The following is a 24,048-nucleotide window of genomic DNA, read 5'->3' on the forward strand; positions in this document are numbered from 1 at the left end:
AGGGCTCAGAACGCACCCTTGTGGGGCCCCCGTGTTGAGGATCAGCGGGGAGGAGATGTTGTTGCCTACCCTCACCACCTGGGGGCGGCCCGTCAGGAAGTCCAGTACCCAGTTGCACAGGGCGGGGTCGAGACCCACGGTCTCGAGCTTGATGACGAGCTTGGAGGGTACTATGGTGTTGAATGCCGAGCTTGTAGTCGATGAACAGCATTCTCACATAGGTATTCCTCTTGTCCAGGTGGGTTAGGGCAGTGTGCAGTGTGGTTGAGATTGCATCGTCTGTGGACCTATTTGGGCGGTAAGCAAATTGGAGTGGGTCTAGGGTGTCAGGTAGGGTGGAGGTGATATGGTCCTTGACTAGTCTCTCAAAGCACTTCATGATGACGGAAGTGAGTGCTACGGGGCGGTAGTCGTTTAGCTCAGTTACCTTAGCTTTCTTGGGAACAGGAACAATGGTGGCCCTCTTGAAGCATGTGGGAACAGCAGACTGGTATAGGGATTGATTGGGTTTAGTCAGAGAGGTGTTAGGTTGGTGAGGGGGCTGTGGGGTTGGTGAGGGGGGCTGTGGGGTTAGTCAGTGAGGTGTGTTAGGTTGGTGAGGGTGGCTGTGGGGTTAGTCAGAGAGATGTTAGGTTGGTGAGGGGGGCTGTGGGGTTAGTCAGAGAGGTGTTAGGTTGGTGAGGGGGCTGTGGGGTTAGTCAGAGAGGTGTTAGGTTGGTGAGGGGGGCTGTGGGTTTAGTCAGAGAGGTGTTAGGTTGGTGAGGTGGCTGTGGGTTTAGTCAGAGAGGTGTTAGGTTGGTGAGGGGGGCTGTGGGGTTAGTCAGAGAGGTGTTAGGTTGGTGAGGGGGGCTGTGGGGTTATATAAAGGGATGTGAGATGGAAGAAGAAAAAGGAAAGATGTTGTATAACAGGACAAAGGTTAATATAGATGGAGGCTTACAGGCACCTGGCAGCCCGCCATGGGAGAGCGAGAGAGAATGGCCATTACATAAACAGATCAAGCATGGGTGTATTATTGGTGGGTTTAGATGAATGGTACATAAAGAGATGGACTAGGGCTGACAGAGGGACAGGGGAGTGTGATTATTGGTGTGTTTAGATGAATGGTACATAAAGAGATGGACTAGGGCTGACAGAGGGACAGGGGAGTGTGATTATTGGTGGGTTTAGATGAATGGTACATAAAGAGATGGACTAGGGCTGACAGAGGGACAGGGGAGTGTGATTATTGGTGGGTTTAGATGAATGGTACATAAAGAGGTGGACTAGGGCTGACAGAGGGACAGGGGAGTGTGATTATTGGTGGGTTTAGATGAATGGTACATAAAGAGGTGGACTAGGGCTGACAGAGGGACAGGGTAGTGTGATTATTGGTGGGTTTAGATGAATGGTACATAAAGAGGTGGACTAGGGCTGACAGAGGGACAGGGTAGTGTGATTATTGGTGGGTTTAGATGAATGGTACATAAAGTGGTGGACTAGGGCTGACAGAGGGACAGGGTAGTGTGATTATTGGTGGGTTTAGATGAATGGTACATAAAGAGGTGGACTAGGGCCGACAGAGGGACAGGGTAGTGTGATTATTGGTGGGTTTAGATGAATGGTACATAAAGAGGTGGACTAGGGCTGACAGAGGGACAGGGGAGTGTGATTATTTGTGGGTTTAGATGAATGGTACATAACGAGATGGACTAGGGCTGACAGAGGGACAGGGTAGTGTGATTATTGGTGGGTTTAGATGAATGGTACATAACGAGATGGACTAGGGCTGACAGAGGGACAGGGTAGTGTGATTATTGGTGGGTTTAGATGAATGGTACATAACGAGATGGACTAGAGCTGACAGGGGAGTGTGTGACCAGTTGGTCTAGAAAAGCCCTGACTAAACTACTGTGCCTCAGATTTGGTCACACACGCACGCACGCACACACACACACACCATCTCTCCTGGCTGCTATGAGTGGACATCACAAAATACTGGTTAATAAGACCATTCACTAGCTGTGTGTGGAGGGACATGACAGACCAGGGTTTATTGAAAATAAATAATTTCCCCGTGTGTGGTACCATTTGAAGAGTTCCTGTGTGACTGTGTGTGGTACCATTTGAAGAGTTCCTGTGTGACTGTGTGGTACCATTTGAAGAGTTCCTGTGTGACTGTGTGGTACCATTTGAAGAGTTCCTGTGTGACTGTGTGTGGTACCATTTGAAGCGTTCCTGTGTGACTGTGTGTGGTACCATTTGAAGCGTTCCTGTGTGACTGTGTGTGGTACCATTTGAAGAGTTCCTGTGTGACTGTGTGTGGTACCATTTGAAGAGTTCCTGTGTGACTGTGTGTGGTACCATTTGAAGAGTTCCTGTGTGTGGTACCATTTGAAGAGTTCCTGTGTGTGGTACCATTTGAAGAGTTCCTGTGTGACTGTGTGTGGTACCATTTGAAGAGTTCCTGTGTGACTGTGTGGTACCATTTGAAGAGTTCCTGTGTGACTGTGTGTGGTACCATTTGAAGCGTTCCTGTGTGACTGTGTGTGGTACCATTTGAAGAGTTCCTGTGTGACTGTGTGTGGTACCATTTGAAGAGTTCCTGTGTGTGGTACCATTTGAAGAGTTCCTGTGTGACTGTGTGTGGTACCATTTGAAGAGTTCCTGTGTGACTGTGTGTGGTACCATTTGAAGAGTTCCTGTGTGACTGTGTGTGGTACCATTTGAAGAGTTCCTGTGTGACTGTGTGTGGTACCATTTGAAGAGTTCCTGTGTGACTGTGTGTGGTACCATTTGAAGAGTTCCTGTGTGACTGTGTGTGGTACCATTTGAAGAGTTCCTGTGTGTGGTACCATTTGAAGAGTTCCTGTGTGTGGTACCATTTGAAGAGTTCCTGTGTGACTGTGTGTGGTACCATTTGAAGAGTTCCTGTGTGACTGTGTGTGGTACCATTTGAAGAGTTCCTGTGTGACTGTGTGTGGTACCATTTGAAGAGTTCCTGTGTGACTGTGTGTGGTACCGTTTGAAGAGTTCCTGTGTGACTGTGTGTGGGACCATTTGAAGAGTTCCTGTGTGACTGTGTGTGGTACCATTTGAAGAGTTCCTGTGTGCCTGTGTGTGGTGACATTGAGAAGCATGCTACAGGTAGTAAGTAATGAGACCTAAAGGTCTGTGTGTGACCCCATATTGGTCTGTTTCCCCACCAGGTATTACTACAACAAGAGAATCCTCCACAAGACCAAAGGGAAGAGGTTCACCTACAAGTTCAACTTCAACAAACTGGTCCTGGTCAACTACCCTTTCATAGACATGGGCTCCACAGGTACCGCTCACTGTGTGTGTGTGTGTGGGTGGTGTGTGTGTGTGTGTGTCACAGACATCACTAAATCCTTAAACACTGACTGTGCTAATCCATATCATTACCTAGTGTATATTACTCCCCTTATCGTTGCATCTCTCCGTTCTCCTCCTCTCTTCCCTCTCTCTCCTGTTCTCTAACAGGTAGTGGTGTTCCTCAGAGTGCCCCACCATTGCCTTCCGCAGCCGGAACTCATTTCCGCTTCCCACCCTCTACGCCATCCGACATGCTTTCACCCAATGAGGACCTGCGTAGCCCCGGGGGCGTGTTCAGCGCCGTGGCTCGGCGCATGGCGCGCGGCTCGGTCAGCGACTGCAGCGATGGGACCTCCGTCAACTCTGAGATCGAGGACGGCAACGGGGGAGGTGGGGAGGAGAGGGGGAGATAGGGGGTTGAGTGGGGGAGGGGGAGGAGGCCCAGGGGGAGGAGGAGGCCCAGGGGAGGAGGAGGCCCAGGGGGAGGAGGAGTAGGAGGTCCAGGGGGAGGAGGGTACAGGAGTATGATCCACCCCCGTATGTCCCATGAGTCTCTGTTTAGGATGTATGGTGGAGCAGGGAACCCCAACGCCCACCCAGGCTCCCGCGGCCCCCTGGGACACAGGGTCCACCCCGACAACCTGTCCCCCTTCCCCGTGTCCCCCCTGCCTGGCCCTGGGGCTGCAGGGCTCTTAGCCCCACCTCTGTCTCCATCCCTGTCCTTGACCCCCTCCTCCCACCTGCCCTACACCCCGTCCCCCTCCCTTCTCCCCCATGCTGGGCTCTCACTTCTCCTTCAACCCTGAGGAAATGAAGCGCTACCTGCAGGCCCACCACCAGAGTGTTTACAACTACCACCTCAGCCCCAGAGCCTTCCTCCACTACCCCAACGTCATCATTCCCCAGCCACACCGCCTCGCCCAAGACAAGAGAGAACTGGGCGAGAGGGGAGGAGCAGAGAGAGGAGGAGAACGCTCAGGTCTGAATAGTCATCGACATCCATCACCCCTGTCCCAATCCCACTCTCCTCACCCTCACTCAGCCCACCCTCACCCGCACTCAGCCCACCCTCACACGGCCCATTCCCATTCCCACCCCCACCCCATCCACCACCCACTGCACTTGGGTGAGGAGCCGCCTCACCTCTCGCCCTTCAAGTTCAAGCTGCAGCCTCCTCCATTGGGCCGGAAGCAGAGGGATGGTAGCCAGGACCACCACCCCAGGCAGAGCTCACTGTCCTCGGGCTCAGGGTCCCTGTCGTCCTCCGGTCTGGGGTCCTCCCTGTCCTTCGGCAGTGACCTGAGCTCAGCCGGCGGGTCAGGACTCATCTCCATCTCCTCCTCCACCGGCTCCCTCAACAGCACCGGGCTGCCCAAGATCAAGGTGAGACCCACAAGAGACCCACAAAGTCACTTTGAACTGTTTGACTGTATGTGCTGAGGATCCTGATGGCTAAATGTTTGTGACTGTGATATCGACATTCTCTGTCTCTCTGTAGGTGGAGCCCATCTCAGATATTGAGTCAGAAGAGGAGGTGGAGGTGACTGACATCAGCGACGAAGACCCCGACGACCGGGGCGACGAGTACGACCTCTTCTCCCCCCGACACCCACGGCCTCACCCCCACCACCCCAACGGGACCTCCTCCCACCCACACCCCCACGACGAGGACCTGGATGAGGATGTCTTCAAGGCCCCCGCGCCCCCCCCTCCAGGCCTGCTGCCCTTCTTCACCACCCACCCCCACCGCGGACCTCCCACCCTGAAGAGTGAGCCGGCCGAGCCAGGCGACACCCCCCCTCCCCAGTCCCCCACCCAGGGGCAGACCAAGTGCATTCCACTCAAGCTGCGCTTCAAACGGCGCTGGAGTGAAGACCAACGAATGGAGGCCATGGAAGAGCAGGACGACAAGAAAGTACGAGGGGAGAAGGAGAGGGAAAGAGAGACGGAGAGGAATGGAGGAATGCATGAGAACGGGGCTGGCAGTGCCCCCAGTCCCCCAGCCCTGGGGGGGTATGAGTGTTCCCTCCCGTTGGCTCAGAGGGGGGTGAACCAGGACCTGCACCAGGCCACCGCCCAACTGTCACTGGAGAACAAGGACTGCTGATGCTGATCCACACACACATAGGGATACATAGAAACACTAATGCTAGCAGACAGTGGTGCTTTAGGACAGTGTAAATGACTCCTGAGGTCCTCCTGCCACTCTGACAGACAGACAGTTCTCTCCTAACTCAAACTAAACCTGGGCCTAATCAAACTCCAAACCCTGATGCAGTCCACACCCTCATCCCAAAGCCCTTACCTTCTACTGTAATGAGACCCCTCCCTCAGAGACTGTTGAAGAAGAGAGGGGACTTTTGGTCCAAGCAAGCCCAGACTCAGTGACTTCAACCAGGGGCAGAACCAGAGGGGACGCTACTCTCTGCTTGTGTCTGGATGGAACCCCCAAGCCAGTTTCCTGTCCAGCCCACCGTCAGCCTCATATCCAGCCTCCAGCCCAGCACTGCCCCACATCTTCTGACCCAGCTATTTTGCCTCACCTTTCCTGCCTTCTGGCCCCCCCTCTAGGGTTAGTCTGTCTTTCTCCTCAGGGGACCCCAACTCAGACAGCCCAGCCCCCTGGCTTTCCAGCCCTGCAGACATGGAGGATGACATTTCTCCCATTTTATTTTTGTATAGAGATGAAGACAGGGCTTCTACAAGTGCCTGTACCTGTATCAGAAAAAAACAGAGAGAGAGAGAGAGAGAAGACTGAGGAGGAGAGCATGGGTGTAAGAGTATGACCCTGAAGAAGGCACAGTGATGCCGAAACGTTGGTGATTTACCCAATAAATGACCGGAGGTTTATACATAGTGTGAGACTCTCTCTATTATTTATGTAATAGTATCCCCCCCGTTCTTACCCATAACAGACACACAGGAAAGTTGGGCTGTCGATTGGGGGCTGTGGAACCTAGTCGTGGTAAACTGGCAGACTCCTTCTCGCAACACTGGCCACTCCACTCAGGGATGCCACAGACACACACACACCAGCTGCTGGGGAAACGGACAGTGGACAGGACTTTGGGACATGGAGGCTTTGCTCTTGGACTGCTACTGAAGGGTACTGCTATTCAACCCACACTTTATTTCTCTCTAACACTCCTCTGTCATCACTTTTGTACTTTCCTCTCTTTCTGTAATCTTTTCTCTCTCTTCTACTTCCTTCACTTTCTTTTGTGGACCTGAAAGATCCTGATCTAAATGGGAGGGGGAGAGGGTGGAGGATAAACGGAGGGGGAGAGGGTGGAGGATAAACGGAGGGGGAGAGGGTGGAGGATAAACGGAGGGGGAGAGGGTGGAGGATAAACGGAGGGGGAGAGGGTGGAGGATAAACGGAGGGGAGAGGGTGGAGGATAAACGGAGGGGGAGAGGGTGGAGGATAAACGGAGGGGGAGAGGGTGGAGGATAAACGGAGGGGGAGAGGGTGGAGGATAAACAGAGGGGGAGAGGGTGGAGGATAAACAGAGGGGGAGAGGGTGGAGGATAAACAGAGGGGGAGAGGGTGGAGGATAAACGGAGGGGGAGAGGGTGGAGGATAAACGGAGGGGGAGAGGGTGGAGGATAAACGGAGGGGGAGAGGGTGGAGGATAAACGGAGGGGGAGAGGGTGGAGGATAAACAGAGGGGGAGAGGGTGGAGGATAAACGGAGGGGGAGAGGGTGGAGGATAAACGGAGGGGGAGGGAGCAGTGGCTCGGTTGTTAGATGACAGAGAGGAACAGCGAGGGGACCATTGGGAGGGGGAGAGAGCTCTCCTATGGAAAAGGAGATTGAGGGGTCCATTATCTTTTAACTGTTAGCTTAGCTTAGCCTTGCCTATCCCATGGCAGGGCAGAAGCAAGGGCCACCTGCACAGAATCCTAGTTCACCAGCTCCACCCAAATCCCTTACTCTTGTTCTATCAATCATAGTCTCATAGTGTTAACTAAACCAGCAGAATACGCACACAACACCACATATGCAAGCACACCTGTAGACACACACACACACACACACACACACACACACACACACACACACACACACACACACACACACACACACACACACACACACACACACACACACACACACACACACACACACACACACACACACACACACACACACACACACACACACACACACACACTGCCTCTCTATGCCTTGTTTTATAGTGTGTTTTAAACTCTTTACAAGAGTCTTAGTAAAAAATAAAACGAGAAAGTCCTACTGAGATATGCACACTCATATAAACTATATATTTATACACTGAACAAAAACATAAATGCAACATGTAAAGTGTTGGTCCCATGTTTCATGAGCTGAAGTAAAAGATCCCATACATTTTCCATACGCACAAAAAGCTTCTTCCTCTCAAATGTTGTGCACACATTTGTTTACATCCCTGTTAGTGAGCATTTCTCCTTTACCAAGATAATCCACCCAGCTGACAGGTGTGGCATATCAAGAAGCTGATTAAACAGCATGATCATACCACAGGTGCACCTTGTGCTTGGGGTCGATAAAAGGCCACTCTAAAATGTGCAGTTTTGTCACACAACACAATGCCACAGATGTCTCAAGTTTTGTGGGAGCGTGAAATTGGCATGCTGACTGCAGGAATGTCCACCAGAGAATTGTGTTACCAGAGAATTGAATGTTAATTTCTCTGCCATAAGCCGCTCCAACGTCATTTTAGAGAATTTGGCAGTAAGTCCAACCGGCCTCACAACCGCAGACCACGTGTATGGCGTCGTGTGGACAAGCAGTTTGCTGATGTCAATGTTGTGAACAGAGGTGCCCCATGGTGGCGGTGGGGTTTTGGTATGGGCAGGCATAAACTACGGACAACGAACACAATTAAATTTTATTGATGGCAATTTGAATGCATAGAGACACTGATTGCCAGTTGTCGTGCCATTCATCCACTGCCATCCCCTCATGTTTCAGCATAATGCACTGCTCCATGTCGCAAGAATCTGTATACGGTTCCTGGAAGCTGAAAATGTCCCAGTTCTTCCATGGCCTGCATACTCACCAGATGTCACGCGTTGAGCATGTTTGGTATGCTCTGGATCGACGTCTTCGACAGCGTGTTCCAGTTCCCACCAAGATCCAGCAACTTTGCACGGCCATTGAAGAGGAGTGGGACAACATTCCACAGGCCACAATCAACAGCCTGATCAATTCTATGCTACCTTTTTTCTTTAAAGGTATCTGACGAATCGATGAGTATCTCTATTCCCAGTCATGTGAAGTCCATAGATTAGGACCAAATTCATGTAAATTGACTGATTTCCTTCTATGAACTGTAACCCAGTAAAATATTTTAAATCGTTGCATGTTACGTTGATATTTTTGCTCAGTATATATTATATATGAAATTCCAAACTGATATAAAAAACTAAAACAACATGCCATTTAATGAAATGACAGATTCGGGATGTTTTTGTAAGTGATTCGTTCTGGTAGGCGAAGGGAGAGAATATCCTGTTTTGGGTAAACTTCCTTAGGGGAGGGAGACAACGGGATGGGTAGGAGTCCAAATGTTTTGTTATGACCAAGGGACAACAACCGACACAGGAGAGACAGACAAAATGATGAAAATAATGAATATCATGAAAGAACTGCATTGTAGTACACTGAATATATACAGCAGTTGTCATTTGAACATGACTATTCTGTCTGCCATCACGGTCCGCTACTCCCCCTCAGCTTGTAGAAGACCTGACCACCGTCACCTGTCCCCAGTCTCCCTCTGGGCTGGTCTCACCTTGATAGTGCACCTCTATGGGGACCTCACTAATGGACCTCACCTCCGGCCCCAGTGGGGGTGAATGAGCTCAGGGTTAGTCAGGACTGGGGATTTTAGTCGATGACAAATCCTGTCATTTCTCAGCTCTACCCAGTTAAGCCGGTTATCTAAAGCGGACAGCTTACTAATCGTGACTGCATTAGCTATATTCCCAGCAGGTTGGTGGAGGCTGAGGTTAATGATTGCTGTACAGATAACAGTGGAGGCTGAGGTTAATGATTGCTGTACAGATAACAGTGGAGGCTGGAAAGATGACGTTAGACTTCACCTGGAATACCCTGCCCACTATCTCAAACACACACACACAGACTCACATTTCCAAACCCCTCCCACACACTCTGTCCTCACTGTTTTGCTGCTTTGATGTTTTGACATCCTGGAGCGTTCGAGGTCTGGAGACTGAGCCAAACTGCCTTCTGATTGGCTCAGGGCAATCAAAGACTTGACCAACCAGTAAGAACTCTAACAGGGGCCTCTGGAGGCCTGCCATCCCAGACGGGCAGGTGTGTGGCTGAGCAAGACACAATCATTGGACTACTGTTATTGTCCATCCTGGTGGTGTTGTATATCTGACCACACACACACTCTCTGTCCCCTTCCCTCACCTCCACCTCACCCTGTGTCTATTGAAACTGACAGCTGCCTTATAAACTACTCATCATATCTAAGCAACAGACTGGGCATTATTCTGCTTGTTCTCTTTTTTTCTCTGCTTCACTCTTCATCCCTCTTTCTCTCTATTGCCAGCATTGTCTGTCTACCTGACTGTTAACTGCAGCGTGATCTTTTATCAGGATGGTGTGGGATGGCAATTCCCAGGTCTCATGTCTGAGTCGGCAGTCAGGAGAAAGTGTAGAAGGATAACATTTCTTTAGCAAAGATTAAAAATACCCTCAATGTTCTTTTCCTTTCTGATGTCGATATTGCTGTTTATTATTGTTGTTGTTATGGTTGGATTACTTACCTCCCCATCCTTCTCATTATTAGTCCATGGTTGAGTTACTACTGCTTTAGGGTTGTTGTGAACTGTACATCACACTGTCATCGTGACGTAGACGTCTCCTCCATGCTTCTGTTTTGACCCCCTACCAGCTCCTGCCCCCTCCTCAGTCTTTCATGTGGTTTTAACATTTGTAATATAAACTAAAGTGTAATATTCATTCTGAGAGGGGTTGTTATGGCGACATAGAAGAGGTTGGCAGGGGGAGGATTTTATTGGGGAGGGAGGGTAGAGGGGGATACATATGATTTGATCTTGTCATGGATTGTCATTTCTATTTTACAATGTTACTTTCTCTCTTGGTCTTGTATATTTTTTTTCATTTTGGGGATTGTTTCATTTAAAAGAAAAACAGATTTGTATTGTTTTACTATGTAAAGGTCCCCCCCATGTGGTTATATAACACTCAGACAGAGAGATGAGATTTAATACCATGATGTAACATTGAATTTCTCTTTAATTCTTTTGTTTGTTTTTCAAACTTGTCATTAAGCTGTAATCAGGGTTAATTAAATACTGGTTATAAACCAATACCCTCGTCTGTTGTTTGTTTACGTCTGCTGGATGTTTATAAACAAATGCATGTATGAAGTAGCGTTGTGGTGCCTGGTGGGAAATTTCCAGTCCATGGATGTTTATCAACCACATATTAACCTCTGGTCCTCTAGTCTTGTCAGTCAGTCAGTACTAATCAATATTCTGTCTGACATCCGCAGCTCTCATCTCTAATTACATGACTGACAGGACAGGAATTCACATCACCAAGACATTCCCATTATGAGACATTTATTGAAATTCTTCAAGGATCAGTGGGTATAAATCATTGTTAGTAATTACCAGTGAACAGCAGAATATCTTCCAGATTGTGCCTATAAACATGTAGATGTACCAAGTAGTGTCTAATTGATACTCCCCTGTGCTGGCGATCAATTCAGAATGTATATACTGTAGTGTGTCAGTCCCTCCTTCCCTCCCCAGGACTGGAGACAGAACAGAGGGGACAGGCCAGCCTGGGCTTCAGCTCCATTGATGCAGAGTTCTCGCTATCGCTCAGTTTTATTTGCTCAGAGATGGTGATGAGGAAAAGCACTTTGTCCGTGGCGTTGCTGCCCACTCGTCCGCCTAATGCTCCCATACTGTATGTGGCTGTGGCGTTGCTGCCCACTCGTCCGCCTAATGCTCCCATACTGTATGTGGCTGTGGCGTTGCTGCCCACTCGTCCGCCTAATGCTCCCATACTGTATGTGGCTGTGGCGTTGCTGCCCACTCGTCCGCCTAATGCTCCCATACTGTATGTGGCTGTGGCGTTGCAGCCCACTCGTCCGCCTAATGCTCCCATACTGTATGTGGCTGTGGCGTTGCAGCCCACTCGTCCGCCTAATGCTCCCATACTGTATGTGGCTGTGGCGTTGCTGCCCACTCGTCCGCCTAATGCTCCCATACTGTATGTGGCTGTGGCGTTGCAGCCCAACTCGTCCGCCTAATGCTCCCATACTGTATGTGGCTGTGGCGTTGCTGCCCACTCGTCCGCCTAATGCTCCCATACTGTATGTGGCTGTGGCGTTGCAGCCCACTCGTCCGCCTAATGCTCCCATACTGTATGTGGCTGTGGCGTTGCAGCCCACTCGTCCGCCTAATGCTCCCATACTGTATGTGGCTGTGGCGTTGCTGCCCACTCGTCCGCCTAATGCTCCCATACTGTATGTGGCTGTGGCGTTACTGCCCACTCGTCCGGCTAATGCTCCCATACTGTATGTGGCTGTGGCGTTGCTGCCCACTCGTCCGCCTAATGCTCCCATACTGTATGTGGCTGTGGCGTTGCAGCCCAACTCGTCCGCCTAATGCTCCCATACTGTATGTGGCTGTGGCGTTGCTGCCCACTCGTCCGCCTAATGCTCCCATACTGTATGTGGCTGTGGCGTTGCAGCCCACTCGTCCGCCTAATGCTCCCATACTGTATGTGGCTGTGGCGTTGCAGCCCACTCGTCCGCCTAATGCTCCCATACTGTATGTGGCTGTGGCGTTGCAGCCCACTCGTCCGCCTAATGCTCCCATACTGTATGTGGCTGTGGCGTTGCAGCCCAACTCATCCGCCTAATGCTCCCATACTGTATGTGGCTGTGGCGTTGCAGCCCACTCGTCCGCCTAATGCTCCCATACTGTATGTGGCTGTGGCGTTGCAGCCCACTCGTCCGCCTAATGCTCCCATACTGTATGTGGCTGTGGCGTTGCTGCCCACTCGTCCGCCTAATGCTCCCATACTGTATGTGGCTGTGGCGTTGCTGCCCACTCGTCCGCCTAATGCTCCCATACTGTATGTGGCTGTGGTGCACATATACCTTTTAGCGTGACGTCGGTCGCTCATCTAAAGAGAAGGGAGGTGATGGAGAAGGATGGACGGAGTAATGGAAAGGAGAGATGGAGCCAATGGTACCATGTCACAAGTCTTCTGTCATTAAAGTAACTGTCCAGTGGAAATCCCACTTAAATATTCTGTTAACTCACAACCAAATAATGTTGATTCATTCTATACTTTTAATTGTGGCCAAAGCATAAATTGGAGGGGAAAAAAACACTTCAAAAACCCCAACTCAAACTTATCTCAAACAGACCGTTTGCTATTTCCTCATAGAACATGTTATGTTGGTTCATTATGCTAAACAGTGGTCTACTCGTGTTTATATTTTAAATGACTTTTTAACATACTTCATTACCGATTTTTGGAAGGAAAACTGTTTCCCTCATATTGTAATTAATTATTGTTCCTATTTCATGGAAATCTGGAAATTCTGAACAGTTACTGCATAAGGCTGCCATAACAATAATGTAATGCCAGATGGTCAAGTAGTATAGTATTTTCTGTTGTCAGATGGTCAGTATAGTATTTTCTGTGTTGTCAGGTAGTGTACTCTATTCTGTGTTGTCAGATGGTCAGGTAGTGTAGTCTATTCTGTGTTGTCAGGTAGTGTAGTCTATTCTGTGTTGTCAGGTAGTGTAGTCTATTCTGTGTTGTCAGATGGTCAGGTAGTGTAGTCTATTCTGTGTTGTCAGGTAGTGTAGTCTATTCTGTGTTGTCAGGTAGTGTAGTCTATTCTGTGTTGTCAGGTAGTGTAGTCTATTCTGTGTTGTCAGGTAGTGTAGTCTATTCTGTGTTGTCAGGTAGTGTAGTCTATTCTGTGTTGTCAGATGGTCAGGTAGTGTAGTCTATTCTGTGTTGTCAGATGGTGTAGTCTATTCTGTGTTGTCAGGTAGTGTAGTCTATTCTGTGTTGTCAGGTAGTGTAGTCTATTCTGTGTTGTCAGATGGTCAGGTAGTGTAGTCTATTCTGTGTTGTCAGGTAGTGTAGTCTATTCTGTGTTGTCAGGTAGTGTAGTCTATTCTGTGTTGTCAGGTAGTGTAGTCTATTCTGTGTTGTCAGGTAGTGTAGTCTATTCTGTGTTGTCAGATGGTCAGGTAGTGTAGTCTATTCTGTGTTGTCAGGTAGTGTAGTCTATTCTGTGTTGTCAGATGGTCAGGTAGTCTATTCTGTGTTGTCAGATGGTCAGGTAGTGTAGTCTTCTGTTTTGTCAGGTGGTCAGGTAGTGTAGTCTATTCTGTGTTGTCAGGTAGTGTCGTCTATTCTGTGTTGTCAGATGGTCAGGTAGTGTAGTCTATTCTGTGTTGTCAGGTGGTCAGGTAGTGTAGTCTATTCTGTGTGGTCAGGTAGTGTAGTCTATTCTGTGTGATCAGGTAGTGTATTCTATTCTGTGTTGTCAGGTAGTGTAGTCTATTCTGTGTGGTCAGGTAGTGTAGTCTATTCTGTGGTGTCAAGTAGTGTAGTGTATTCTGTGTTGTCAGGTGGTCAGGTAGTGTAGTCTATTCTGTGTTGTCAGGTAGTGTCGTCTATTCTGTGTTGTCAGATGGTCAGGTAGTGTAGTCTATTCTGTGTTGTCAGGTGGTCAGGTAGTGTAGTCTATTCTGTGTGGTCAGGTAGTGTAGTCTATTCTGTGTGGTCAGGTAGTGTATTCTATTCTGTGTGGTCAGGTAGTGTAGTCTATTCTGTGTTGTCAAGTAGTGTAGTCTATTCTGTGATGTCAGATGGTCAGGTAGTGTAGTCTATTCTGTGTTGTCAGGAGGTGTAGTCTTTCAGTCACCCAGATGGGGAACCCAGGTGACAGGTGCTTAACACACACAGATGTTCACTTCACGTGGAGGGGGAGATGGAGGAGGAGAAAAGAGGGGAGACCACAGGAACCACGTCGCTCTAGCACCTGCACCACTTTGCCCGCTTGCTCATATCCAGTGCATGCTTTCGCGGAAACCTGCATGCCCCTACACACACTCAGACACTCACATACTATGCATGCATTCATACAACCACACACATACCATATGCACTATGCATATACACACATTCCCAATCCTGTATGTTTACACACATACTCACACACACATACAATGTGCAGACATACAATACACTGCCTGCACACACTCCGACATAGTGAGCAGCACAGTGCGCCTGGCTCCACCCCAGCCACATCCTCTCCTGTACAGAGAAGAGCTGCTCCACTGAACCACAACACAGGCAGTCACAACTGAGAAAGTGACAGTTTCTCACACTTCCTCTGCTGATAGGTATGTTCATCTACATTCACTACAAGGTTCAGTTCCAAATCAAGTTGATGAACTTGAACCCAACTTGTTCATGTTTTATTTTATTGCATTAGTTAATTTATGTGAATGCGTTAGTTATACTGTGCAACATCTAAAACTGATGGAAGACATGAGAACCTGTACACTGTTAGAACAGGTACGTATCCGTTTTTGATGTAAACGATGTCATTATCAGAAGCATATCCCCCTCTGCTGTGTGAAATTAGTACTGCAGGCAAACACAAACTCCGTCAAACTGCACTAAAATGTACACATAATTATGCTAAAATGTCTTGACTAAAACATTTTTGGATTGAAACTGTACTAGAGTGTTTTAGCCTACTGTACTTTGATAACAGGTTATGGTTACAGACATACAGTACCAAGGCCCTGCCACTACTTCAATTAACCCCTTCAGTAGTAATAAGACTATGTCATCAAATAGCAGATCAACAAGATTCATTCAAAGCAGTCACCTCAGCCATTCACATGTCATCACCCATATTCCTAGCCTGGGTACCAGTCTTTTTAGCTACCATTCCACTCCTTGCCACTCTAGTCAAAGATCTTAAGCAAATGAAAGGAGTGTCAAGGAGTGGAATGTAATAGCTGAACAGAGATCCAGGCTACCATAGGCCTACTGGTTACCTCAAATTGTCCCTCACTCATAAAGTGTGGAATGTGTTGACAAGGGGCTCTTACATAGGAACAGAGTCTCAGTGTTGACTCGTATATGACATGTATCCCTGCAACAGCTGAACGGTGTCCTGTTACTGTGTCAGTAATGCAGCTGACACACAGGGCCCACGGTACTGTATGTTATGGATCGGATAGCAGTTGGTCTCTTTTACCACCTCTGTTAGCGTTTAACGATGCTATTATGTTCCGCTCGCAGTGTGCTGTCGTTTTTGTAGCCTTTCATCAATGTCATGTAGTGGTAGCAAATCACTGACAAACACTCTCCAGTCCACCTTATAGGTTTAGTTTAGAAGGGGATAAAACGTGTTTATTTTTTGACTATTTGGGGTTTCTATTCGCTGAGTGGAGAGTAAATGTTTGTTTTTTAAAATGCTGCTGTTGTTCATGAAATGGCTTCTGTCACGGATCTCTCACCAATTAGTCGCAGCGTTCTCTCTGTGAGAAGCTGTCACACACACTCTCTCTCTCTCTAGACCATTGGATTCATATCTTTATCCATACATACTGTAGCCTTTCCTCATATCAACTGTAACTACAGTATCAGATGAGACAGGACAGACCAACCAGGAATGTGTTCCCTGTCTTTCTCAAACCCTTTACAGTTTAACAGGGTTTTTACAGGGTTATTGATCAGACTAATGAGCCCTAATGGTCCTAGCTGTGTGGGGAGTGTTGTGTTGGGAGGGGTTGAGCGGAGAGAAGCTGTGGAGTTTGCTATGTCTCCAGGAATAGGCTCAGTCTCTACTGACATGCAATATACACTATGAGCCTGATAGGAATGCTGTCCCTCTGTCGAAAGCTGAAGGTGCAGAGTGTAGAAATAGAGCATATAGATCCAAAAGAGCATACATCCACTTAATGATGTGGGCTTTTAAGGTTGCTGTGTGATGGTGGCTCTATTTGTTGCATTGCTGTGGTAACTGGAGCCTCCTTGGCCCCGAGGATCGTCTTGCTCTTGTGCAGACAAGCAGCATAGAAATTGGGTTTATAGAACGGATAAGTGAAGCGTGATTGCATTGCATAAGCAGTTTGGCAGGAACACAATGTTCCGTTTCTAAGGTAACCAGGGACCTGTAGCCCCAGGTATCCTCTCACATCAGGGGAGTTGGTTACCCAGGTGTAATAGGAGGCAGGAAATAGGTCACAGGAAACAGGTAACAGCTTCAAGCCTTCCTTCAGTCCACCCTATAGAGAATGATAGAGGCCTCTAGTGGCCAAAATGATGTATTAGCATGACCAGCTCCATTGAGGGCTTCCAACATTTGAATGTCGTCAACTAGGTGGGACTTCCAACCTCATTGGCTGATCCCTCCTGATGACCCGGTTGGAATCATCATGTCCAACCGGGTCATTAGGAGGGGTTAGCCAATCGTGAAGAAGAAAATCGACCACTTTAGCCTCAGTGGCGCTGCCCATGCTGTCACAGACACTGTAATTGCACAGATACAAAGATGAGTCCACCCACACCTCCAGTCCTGTGGCTCAAAAGATGTTTCCTTTCTTGGGAAATGTACCGCTTAATCCTCTTCCTTGTATCTCTCCCTAGGCCTGGAAACCTTGTTAATGGCTGTGATGGCATAGGGCCCTAAATCATTGGTGTTGGGCCAGGAATTAGAGGTTAGAGGTTAGGGGTTATGCTACTGTGAGTGTCTGCGGTATTACAAGAGCCAGAGCTGTCAGACATTCCATCGGTCTGCCTGTGCAGTGTGGGTTACTGCTAGGGGTGAGGAGGTGGGGTGTTATTTGGGGGTCACCTTAGCATTTAAGTGTATTACTGTATTATGTTCTAATGTTATATGACCTCTGTAGGAGCATACAAACAGTGAAATACACTAATTGCATACAGAGAGATTAATTTACCAATACTGTTACGCATCACTGTATAGTCAGAGTGCATTTTTCAGATACTACATACTGGTTCTTGAACTCTCCATCGGTAAGAACATTGATGATGTGTTCTGTCTCTATCCAATGGAACATATCATGGTAAATACCAGTGACGGTGAGAGCTGGAGATGGTTTAAAAGGGCATAGCTGTTGGATGGCTTGTCATAACTATGAGGTTACAAGGTTAGGCTCTTGACATTTACTGGTCAAAGGTTGTTTGTTTAGGCCTCCTGGTTAAGAAGCAGGCCGTGTATACTGAGACGAAAGAAACTAACTAAAACAAAGAAAGAAAAACTGAAAGGAGTACAGCTAGTGTGATTCATTCAGGCTAGCCTGAATCCACAATAAAAAGTCCTCTTCTATCCTACCTTATATGGGCCTGCATATTATTCCAACTTTCAGTACAAATAATGGTAGTCCTCTAGTGTAGTGAATATATGTAGCCACCTCCACATGCATTTCAGTTTACACTGAATAGCTGAATAGGGATTTGTCCTCCCCTTTCTATTGGCTTCATACCACAGTATTATTATTACCCCCCCCCCCCCAGGACCCAAAACTCACCAGGGGGGTTGAGCCTTTGACTTCTGATTGACAGGTCAGTGATGAGGGTATAGAGAGGAGTTGTTGCTGGGGTGAGGGGTCAAGGTCAAAGGTCAGAATCCTGCTGAGAGAGGGAGAGACTTGCTAACGAGGGAAACATTGCACAGCCATGTCGTCATCCACACAGCTCAGGTCTCGCTCTCTCTTTCAGTCAACGAACTGCTGACACGTGGCAGGGAAGAGCAAACTTATGTTTGATTACTAACAAGAGTGAATTAATCTATTGATTGGAATTAATTTGAAAATGGTCGATGAACCATGCTAATTACCATGTAAATATACAGTGGGACCACATTTATATTAAACTTTTTTTCTGAAACAGTTTGGGTCCTCAATGGTTTAAATACATTACAAACTGAAACAGATCTGAAACAGTTCAATTGCTTTTTGTAATAATATAACTCCATTCAAACTATACATTACTTCATATTTTCATATAATCTACCTGTTATTTCCAGAAACTAATAAGAAAGCTAGAGAATGCTATGTCTGCGGTGGAGTTCGTATAGCCAAATACTGCTCCCCTGACAGCAGCACTAGAAGTTAACTCATTCTCCAGAGATGGAAAGTAACTAATCAGCAACAGATAGAGACACAGACAGACAGACATACATAAACGCTTTTAGACATTATATCACATTGCATTGTTGTCTGTTTCCCGCTAGGTGTCTCCCTTCCTGCTCCTTTCTACCTCCTCTCACACACACGCAATAACACAATCTGCCTCTTTTTACCTGCTGGTGTGTCTTTCAGATTTTTGTGTTGTTTTTTAATCAACATGTATTATTTTGTATAAACAGAGATTCTACTGTTTTCATATTTTAATCGTTTACATATGGCGTGTGAGGGAACACCAACAGGGGGACACCGACAGGGGACACCGACAGCGAGGACGCTGTGAGAGGCTTCTGCCCAAGCTATCTGTCTCTGCGTGAGTCTGTTTGTCTGTCTACTACAAGAGAAATAAGGATTATGTAATGTTTACTATGTAACTGTCTTTGTTGGCTTGCACAGCCTGGAAAAAAAGAGAAGACTACTCCTCTATATCTCTGTCACTAAATCAGAATCAAAGGTAAAGACCTCAAACCAAATTTCTCTTTCAAAGGTATTGCAGAAAAATCTCCAGAACAGTGGGCTACAAAAATGTTATTCATATAGTTTTTCAGAAAATCTGCCAGTGTGCTGTAGGCTAGAAGTCCGTTGTAGTCGTTGTCCTACTGTCTGTCTGTGACTACCATAGTACTACAGAGGTTCGGCACGCCACTCTTCCATGCAGCCTGACGCTCTCGTACTACCGTACTTGCAGTAAACACTGGTGAGCCGAGTTTACGACAGACCACGCCCCCTTCGTCCAGCTGGTGGCAACATGCGTGATGACATCACCACTGCGTTCGGCCATTGGCTGGGAGAATTCTCCGTCCTGGCCAATCACGCGTTGGCAATTTGACGTCAGCTAAGATCCCCTGTTCATTTTCTAGGGGAGAGGCGGGGCTGAGAATGATCGTCGACGTCAGACAGAGCTGAATTCAGCGCCGTGATTGGCTGTTCGGTGCGAGGTGAGGGTCTGTTGCTGAGAGAAAAGAAAGGAGTGTAAATCAGCGAAATGAGAGATACAAAGTAGTGAAAGCGGTGTAATGGCACAACATTTTACACTATAATAATTATAAAGAAAACGAATATCTCAACCATTGAACAAGGAAATGGGCTCGAGAGCAGTAAAACCTTTTAGGACCCCTCAGCCCCCCCTTCTTTCTGAATCACTCTATCTCACTTTCCCCAATTCTTCAGGTCTGCAGAGGGAGTTGACATACTTGCAGAAATCACAGATGAGCTTGTAGTTCTGTAAGTGCTCACACTATCAACGATCTATCTTTTCCTTGGTGTTTTCGTGATAAGAAACGTCCCAGAGCAGACTGTCTAGCCAGGGATGGCCCTTGCGCTGTCAGTTGTGGTAAACGTGCCCCATTATTTTGGAGGGGGGAGGACACCTATGCTATTCTATTGGCTAAACTCTGATTCGGTCCCTCCCTTGGGCCCACCCACACACTGTTCCTATGGTTCCCAATGCCCTTATTGGATACTGTATAGTTTGGGACTAGGCACCGGCTTGGTCTAATATCCCATAGCCATTCGCCAGAGACACGTGTCAATCATGTGGACTTTGACAGCGGCCCACACCCTTTTCTTTGTACCGTTAACGCTGGTAGGCTACTGTACCTGTCAGAGATCTGTGATTGGTCAGAGAGGCCAGCTGTTAGTGGTTCATTCACCATTTTGAGACTGTAGTGGAAAAGGGACCCAGATCTTTTAATTTTTTTATTTAATCCCTGGTTGAGTTGCTCTGGGAAAAATACATGTTTTACGGAGGGAAATTAAAGTGAGAGCCCGGGACCACACAGTAGCAACGGCCAGCCGAGGGATGTTACCCGCGAGCGTGCAAGCTTCCTCATCTGCAAAATAGGATCGTACATGTTTCTATTGCCAACTGAATTTTTCTGTTTGGGTGAGTTACAACTGACCGATTTATATGTTCTTCTCCAACTAGCTAACAACAGTTACTATCAACGGTTAACGGTCAGTCTGGTTGCCCTGTTTCTCGTACTGATCGCGTGTAAAGAAGAGTGACACAGCTTTCTCGCTAAGTATCAAGGAAGGGACGAGAGAAAAGAGGAGAGGGGGTGAGGGTGCACAGTCACTAAACTTTGTCAACGGATTAACTGCATAACCTGCAATCAAGCTACAAGTAACTTTGCACTACAATTCTCCACCTCAACGTTGCGGTAAACTTGACTTTGTGCATAGCAGTAAATAGGTAATCGACCCATCTTGCACACCCCAGTGCAGCAAATACATGACACCCCAGCATCAGCCCCAGGATTTACTATTGCTGTCCTGACTGTTTGTAAATAGTAAAGTAATGGAACACTATGTCCTATTTATTTAGCCCAAAACAGTCCCGAGCAGTTGTAATGACGTTGTTGTTACGACTACTACTACTACTACTACTGAGCAGTAGTAGCCAGATTAGCTAGCGATTTGTGTGACCCGCTTAAAATTAATGCTGTTTAGCTCGCTGAATTTAACTTTTGCACCATGAACCGTCCCTGAAGTAACTGCACAATTTGCAATATATTTTAGTGTTAGAGAAAGCTGTGCAAAGCTGCGTTGTGTAGAAAATGTCGTTGGGCTAAGCATTCGACACAGGCTGTTGTGTTTGTTTGCTTTTGGTAAAACAGCCTTTGACATTGTGCAGAATGGAGTGCATCGGCTCTAGTACTAGCTAGGCTACTCTTGCTCGGATCAGCGCAGAACCGAGGCCGGGGAGAAACAGCTCGTATGCTGTCTGGCACTATGTAACGGCTCCTCTAAGGCCGTGCTCCCACTTTTCTGCCCAGTTAAACTACTATCACAGCACTCCAGAGGCATCATGACTGCATTGAGCTGCAGTTTCCTTGTAGACTTTTCTACATTTGACATGTAGAGTATTTACAGAGTTAAACAACATTTGCAATTGGGGTGTACAGACTTGTACCTTGGTGCTGTCAGAACTGACAGCATTTGCAATGTATTACAGATTATGCACATAGAAAACGTTTGATTTTGTATAATCATCATTGCTTTCATCCCTTAATTTGTGCATGAATATGGAAATCTCTCCTAGATTGAAATGTATGCTGTAGTTTAGCAGAGCAGTTTGGCATTGGCAGTCCTGCCATTGGGTCCCAGTCAACACTGAACACCTCTGGTCCAGCTAAAGCTGTAGATCAATAACTGACTGGAGTCCTTAACGGTTTTCAACCTTCAATATTTCTGTTTCATCAATAATATGGACAGTGACAGTCATAATTATGCCAGCAAGCAACTGACCGTATTTTAACTACGTCACAACTAAACTGATGTTCTCCACCGTAGTGCCCTCTCACACTCACTCTCACTCACTCACACTCACACTCACACTCACTCACACACACTCTCACACACTCGTTCATAGTTCTCCCTCTCACTACACCAAAAATACCCTGTCAAAATGTGTTCCTTCATGTCGCATTGTGCGATCACTCCACCCCCCTGTCGTACAGTGAGTACGTACACAAGAGCTACTCAAGTGTGTGTGTGTGTGTGTGTGTGATGTGTGTTATTTTTTCTGTTTCATGTGTGTTGGTTCCCTGGTGACCCAGTTGAAGGGCAGGATGGCCCTGTCACCACGGTAAACCACGGGGGAGAATACAGTACACTACCCTGGTACTACACCTTTTAATCCTTAGTGGTGTAGGGTGTCTTAGTGCTCCCCTCTCCATCCCGTTCCCTCCACTGCAGCCCTGCGCCCTCTCAGACGCCCATAAAATACATTTCAGGGAGGGATGAACTGCAGTGTACCATACCCCACACACACAGTGTGAGACAATGTGAAGTCCCACACTCAACATATGCTGTTTTGTACACACACTCTTGTGCGGCACATCTCCTACACACGGGCAGTCGGGCACACACACACCCTCTGTCACAGTGTGCCGGGGCATTGCACTATATTACTCACAAGTTGTTCACAAAAATTGCATTGTGGCAGTAGTTTATAACCGTGGGCTAGTACAGTAATAAAGTGTAGTAGGACTAGGAGCATGCTTTTATTCTGTACATGTGCCCATGTCTTTACACTCTCTGTTGAGATTAGATGTCTGTATTAATTACTCATCACTGTGTGTGTGTGTGTGTGTGTGGTCTTAGGCCAATGGAAAATTGAACAGTGTGTCTGTTCTGTAAATTCTTGGTTGAGTGTTAGTGTGTGGGACTGCTCGCTGTGTGTGTGTGTGTGTGTAGTCAATGCTGCTCGTATTCCAGGGTGATCGTGTTTAGGCTGATTTCTGAGTACTAGGCCTTCACTGTCTGTGGGGCTAAATATTTATCAATCAACCCCTTTAAGGCCAGTTCTGCCAGAGGCTCTCACAATACAGAATGGAATCATTTATACATTTAGATGGATCTAGTTATTGGCCTAGTATTTTAGTTGGTACAGTGTAGGCTACATTGCATGGTACTTGAATCACATGATAAAATGTACATTGTACAACATTTGTATTGTACTGTATTTAACAGGCTAATCTCCTGTTATTGCCTTTTTTGTGATTGAGCCAGAATCAACAGATCTTTATCAAGGCCAGTAAATGATCATTGTCTTTTCCCAGAAGAAAATGCAGCATATGCTTAACATTTCTCACAGTCATATTTCTGGAATCTAAAACATGGTATAAAGAAACAGATGTCGGGCACATACAGACAGCTACTTTTACTTTGTTACTCTTGTTTTTTCAGGGACAATGCACATTAATGGGTGGCAGGTAGCCTAGCAGTTAAGAGCGTTGGGCAAGTAACTGAAAGGCTTCGAATCCCAGAGCTGGCAAGGTGGACAAATCTGCTGTTCTGCCCTTTATCAAGGCAGTTAACCCCAAACATCAACTGCACCTCGGGCGCCGATAACGTCGGTTGAATGCATTCAGTTGTGCATTTGACTAGGTATCCCCTTTCCCTAATCTACAGTCTCGGTTTTAGCCAGCCGGCTAATTTTCTGCCGTAATCCCAGAGCAGGTTATTAAAAACACTTAAAATGACATGACTGACAATAAGCACATACAGAGCAGCATATGAGAAGTAACACTTAGAACGCAGACATACGGCACAATAACACAGAAAACAACCAATTCTTTGGAATTGTGGTCTTAAATGAAAATCAACATTTAGGTTTGATGAAAAAAATACTAATTTTAGCCTTGGATGGTTGCTGAGACCATGCCCATGATCAACACACTGACCTTGACCTGATACTTCACACTCAATCTTGTACCACACACTACTTCCAGGCAGGGTTTCACCTATATTCATTTAGCAGTGGCAAGCCGCCGCTGCTAAATTGTTGCTCCCACTCCAAGAAATAGGATGTAATACATATATATACAATACCAGTCAGAAGTTTGGACACACCTACTCATTCCAGGGTTTTTCTTTATTTTGACTATTTTCTACATTGTAGAATAATAATGAAGACATCAACACGATGAAATAACACATATGGAATCA

At 47.1% G+C, this 24,048-nt stretch overlaps 1 protein-coding gene and 1 pseudogene across 1 annotated transcript in view; both read left to right on the forward strand.

Annotated features, from left to right (window-relative positions):
• The window catches only part of LOC124005052, a 91,235-nt pseudogene extending 85,063 nt beyond the window's left edge, over positions 1-6,172 (forward strand).
• Positions 6,173-20,248: 14,076 nt separating this feature from the next.
• The window catches only part of LOC124006529 (protein capicua homolog), a 66,678-nt gene continuing 62,878 nt past the window's right edge, over positions 20,249-24,048 (forward strand). Inside the window, 1 exon segment of the mRNA XM_046316598.1 lies at positions 20,249-20,479. The gene's annotated coding sequence lies outside the window, so the exon portion shown is untranslated.

This window comes from Oncorhynchus gorbuscha, linkage group LG19 (assembly GCF_021184085.1).
Source record: "Oncorhynchus gorbuscha isolate QuinsamMale2020 ecotype Even-year linkage group LG19, OgorEven_v1.0, whole genome shotgun sequence".
Classification (NCBI taxonomy): domain Eukaryota; kingdom Metazoa; phylum Chordata; class Actinopteri; order Salmoniformes; family Salmonidae; genus Oncorhynchus; species Oncorhynchus gorbuscha.